This window comes from Fukomys damarensis, unplaced genomic scaffold, assembly GCF_012274545.1.
Source record: "Fukomys damarensis isolate Sample0158 unplaced genomic scaffold, DMR_v1.0_HiC HiC_scaffold_16, whole genome shotgun sequence".
NCBI lineage: Eukaryota > Metazoa > Chordata > Mammalia > Rodentia > Bathyergidae > Fukomys > Fukomys damarensis.
The window spans coordinates 130,501,274-130,506,404 of record NW_022900928.1 but is presented as its reverse complement, the minus strand read 5'-3'; the positions used below and the strand labels follow the sequence as shown (position 1 = coordinate 130,506,404).

The following is a 5,131-nucleotide window of genomic DNA, read 5'->3' as shown; positions in this document are numbered from 1 at the left end:
TGAAGGGAGGGCAGGGACAAGGGGAAAAATGAGAATCAAGACCTATTATGTAAAGGTACAGAATCCCAATGATGAATGTAACTGTATTTGTATACCTAGATTGTACCAATAACTTCAATAAAAAAGAAAAAATTAAATTAAAAAAAAAAAGTAAGGTGACAGCCTAAATTACATAGTGAGACCTTATCTCAAAAAAAAGTAGGGTGAGGGCCAGGGATTTAGCTCAGTGGTTTCATCGCCTGCCTTGCAAGTGCAAGGGCCCAAGTTTGATCCCCAGTACCAAAAAAAAAAGTATAGGGTGAAACCAGGTGCAGTGTGCGGTGTGCACACCTGTGATCCCCACTCTGCAGGAGGCTGAGGTAAAAGGGCTGTACAGTCCAGATGAGCCTGGGCAACTCTGTGAGACCCTGGTCAAAATACAATCTGAGAAAGGGCTGGGTGCAGGTCACCGTATAGCACTTGCCTGACATGCTGGGTTCAAACCCCAAAAACATGAAAAATAATAAAATAATAATAATAATAATAATAATAATAATAATAATAATAATAATAATAATAATAATAATAATAATACATGAAATAAAGATATTTTCAAATAAAAATAGAAACTAAAAATTTTTTTGGTTTTAAGACAGGGTCTTGCTATGTGGTTCAGGCTGGCCTTGAACTCACTACGTAGTCTAGGCTATCCTCAAACTCACAGTGACCCTCCTGCCTCAGCCTTCCAGAGTGCTAGGATTACAAGTGTGCACCATCTGCCTTCATCAACTATGTATGAGAACTGCTGGATCAGAGCAGTCCCAGTCAGGAAGAGAACACTAGCGTCTGGACAGCATCCACCACCTGCTCCTGGCAGTGGTTACACACCAGCCCCACATTTACACTCTGCACTTTTGGTACAGGAGTTCTATTTCACTTAAAAGTTAAAGTGGAGGACCAGGGATTTAGCTCAATGATGCTGCAACTGCCTTGAAAGCACAAGGTCCTGAGTTTGGATCCTGGTAACAAAAGAAAAAGTTAAACTGAAGCTGGGCATGAGGGCACATACCTGTAATCCCAACACTGGAGAGGCTGAGGTGGAAGGACCACTGCGAGGCCTGCCTGGGCTACACAGCATGTTAAGGATGGCCTGATCTGCCTAGTAAGAACATGTCTCAAAACACAAAACAAAACAAAACAAAAGTTAAACTGGGTGTGATGGCACGCGCCTATAATCCCAGCACTTAGGATGCTGAGGCAGAAAAATCACTGCATGTTTGAGGCTAACTGGGGCTACATAGTAAATTCAAGACCAGACTAAACTACAGAGGAAAAAAGTGTCTCAAAAAAGATTTTTTAAAGTTTATTTACAATATATAAAATTTCAAAACAGAAATGCTGCTTTGACAAAGTCCTTTCACAGCAAATCTGTAAATTTTGTGAGAAGGCTAAACCAATTTTAAAATGTTAGATAATGCAAAGAAAGGCCAAGGATTTACCTCAGTGGTGCCACTACCTGCCTTGCAAGCACAAGGTCCCAAGTTCGATCTCCAATACCCCCCAAAAAAAGCAAAGAAAACGTATAGGAAGGAAAAATGAGATGCATTTTTTTTACCTAGTAACTTTAGCTTACTTTAGTGTATGAAGCCTACTTTTAAAAACACAAAGAACTAAACTATTTTAGCCAAGGAGGACAAATTTAAACAGTCAAATAGGTTACTGTAATCCCTGAAAATACAAAGTTGACCAAAAAGTACAAGTAATTCATAAAGAGAAATACAAATAGCCAATGAACTATGAGAAATGGTGGATAAAGAACTGAATTCAAACATATTACCATTTTATACTAAGCAGCAAAAATGAGCCAAAACTTGAACACACATGGCTTGGGGGGACAGAGAGCATACACTCTGAGAAAGTCCCGTGGGCAAGCTCTAAGGACAATCTGGCCACAACGTACCAAGGCTGGCTCTGTTCTCAAAGATTCATATTAACGTGTCTAACCCTGAGAACGGATAGGTCGGATTACTGCAGCCGACTCTTCGCCTTGCCAGGTTCAGCATCCAGGAAGGTGAGTGAGAGGCCAGAGGACACCCAGACAATCTCCTGCACACCAGAGGTCCTCCCAGCACGAGCAGAATGGTGACTTCTAGGGCTAACATCTAGCTGTTCTGAAGCTTCACTGTGCTTGTGGAAGACAATCGGAACCCTCTCCAGCTTCAACTCAGCCAAACCATTCTTCCATCACATCTGACTCGAACTCTCTCCTCCCTCCCAAACCTCTCATCCTGAGCCCATCCATTTACGACACCATTCTTGGGCTTCAAGAGGAGGGTCCTTCTCTAACGTGGAGCTAACACATTCATGCCGCGCACACTATGAAGGTTCCCGTCGGCTGGGTGCTTCACAGCACACAGCAGTCACCTCTGCCTGGTCGAGCCTATCAGGCGTGCGATGTCAGCTCAATGTGGAATCTGGATCACTACTGGCATGGATGGAAGTCAGGGCAAATGTAGCCACCCATTGTACACATGCAGGCCATGAGCCAGGCTCGGAGCCGGGGTCCAGGATGAGGACAGAGCCCACAATGGGCAGCTGAAGATAGCTCGCCAGCCTGGTGAACGACAGGTTCTGCATCTAGACAGGGAGCGTGGGACCTTGGGAAAGGTTGTAAAGCATGAATTTTATACAAAGCAAATCGTGTATCCCCAGAAGCCCCAGGACCCAGAATTGACTGGCTCCTTAAGGAGGCCCATCTGGTGGTGAAGGGAGGTCCAGGCCACTGGCCTCAAACACTCCCCACCACCCCATACTCCAGCCTCAATCCAAATGCCCATGGGATGAGCCTCGCTAGCTGGCATGTTTCTGGGGACCTTGGTTTTCATCTTTTTCTTGTCCTTTCCACACACCTCAGATGAAAAGGCAGTTCTCAGAACACTAGTAACACTTAACACAAATGGGAGGGTCAGTGCGGTCACCAGTCACACAGGATCCAGCCCCACAAAACAGAACAAAAGACAGGAATATATTCCCAGCCTCCTCCCCTTTGATACAGGATCTCCCTAAATCGTCCAGGCTGGGCTTAAACTTTCAATCTCCTGCCCTAGCCTCCCAGGTAGCTCGATTAGAGATGTATGCCACCACACCTAATATTAGTTCTAATGAGAGACAAAAACTTTGTTTGTTTTTGAGACAGGGTCTCACTATGTAATTCAGACTGCCCTGGAACTATGTAGCCACCCAGGCTGGTTTCAAACTTGCAGCAGTGATCCTCCTGCCTCAGCCTCCCAAGTGCTGCATTACAGGTGAGTACTACCATACTCACTTGTTTGCAGGGGTGTGTGTGTATGTGTGTGTGTGTGTGTGTGTGTGTGTGTTTGTGTGTGCATACGCATTTAAAAAAATTTTTTAGAATGTGAATAGAAAGGCACTAGAATTCAGGATTCCTCACAATCTCATTAATGTACACATACATGTGATTTAAAAATGAAAGTTAGTCAACCAATAAATTATAAAGAAAAGAGTTATAAAGAGCAAAAAAATAACAAATACAAAAACTAATCAGGAAACAGAAAAGTGGAACTGATTATTAATCTAAGAACTGGTTCTCAAGAAAACAAAAATTTTAAGAAATGTGACAAAAAAGCAAACTAAACAAATAAAACTAGTAATGAAAAAAGGATCTAACCAAAGATACAATGCACATGCCATGCAGAATGAGTAAGAATGTAAATTACAGAAATTAATTTGAATAAAAATATTCAAATTATCATAAAGCAAGAAATAAAACTTTCAGGAAAATGATCAGTCATGGCCTTATGTCCCTAAGAAGTCTCCATGACCAATAACTTAAAGTAAACTCTCTCCTATATTCAAGAAATAACCAATCCCAGAGCTAATACGAAATGTTCTAGAACACATTAACTCATAGAAAATTATAAATAAATTTTTATGGAGCCAGTTTAACTCATAAAACACAACACAATCCCAAAGAAACCATACTCACCAACGAGAATATTCTAACACAAAATCAAGAGTAAGATTTTATATTACCAAGAACAATTTACTATTAGAAAATATATAAAAAACTAAAACCAAACTGAACATCTAAATTAATCCCTTAAACATGTCAATGAAATTCGACACCTGCTCTTTTAAAAACCACAAATCAAAGAATAATCCATTCACATGATTTAAAATGCCACTCCCCAGCCAGCAAGTAAACAATAAAATTAATGCAGAAAAAGTACAAACTCTAAGTAGAATGAGGAATGAGAGGAAACCATCAGCAAAGCATGACTTATAGGATGAGCCACAAAGGAAACCGAGAGCAATTACAGCAGGATGAAATCGATGGCGAGGGAAAGCCTCATTCATATCAGCAACGTTGCAATCGAGCTACAAATAGAGGAAGAAAAACAAAAATTAAAAGTACCTGAAACTAACACTAGCCCAAAATGTCACATCCTAAAAATGAGGGAATAAGTTATAAAAGAATAATTTTTAAAGTTAAGAAGCAAATGCTTTAGATGTAAATGAAATAGATTAATAATAAAAGTATTTTAAAAAAATAATAATTACAAATGTATTTTAAAGATTCTAGTGCTACAATTAGTCATTCTTTACACAGGTATATTATAAAGTCAGTCTGTAATACCAAAAATGCAGCCATATGATAAAATGTAATATAGTCATTAGATAATTATGCACACTTACTTAGATCAACGGGCAAGGAAAAATGTCCACCAAAAATCATTTAAGGGGGAAAAAAAGGTATGAAAGAGATCAGTATATCACAAGGTGTATGAAGTAAAGACCAAGCTATACAGTGAGGAGCTTCCTATCTCTGAAGGTGCAATCACATGATTTTATGCCCATAGATCTCTTGCACAAAGTACTATGTAATGTCAGGGCTCAGGATGTAGCTCAGTGGTAGAAAACTTGCCTACCATGTGCAAGGTCCTAGGCTCCATCCTCAGACTGAAAACAAGAAAATACAAAGCTTTTATAAATTTGGACAAGAAAAAGCTTTAATGTAATAAGTAAAAGAAGGTCAACCAATTCAGGACCCTTCCTATCTCTCAGAAGCTATTCCTGTTCCCCAACAAATAAGAAAAGCAAGAAAGAGAGGGAGAGGAGGAGGGGGGGGGGG

The 5,131-nt window shown here is 40.3% G+C and overlaps 1 protein-coding gene across 6 annotated transcripts in view; it reads right to left on the bottom strand.

The window, feature by feature from the left end:
* The window catches only part of Dgkd (diacylglycerol kinase delta), a 91,324-nt gene that overhangs the window by 61,091 nt on the left and 25,102 nt on the right, over positions 1 to 5,131 (bottom strand). The gene's annotated exons all lie outside the window — the stretch shown is intronic.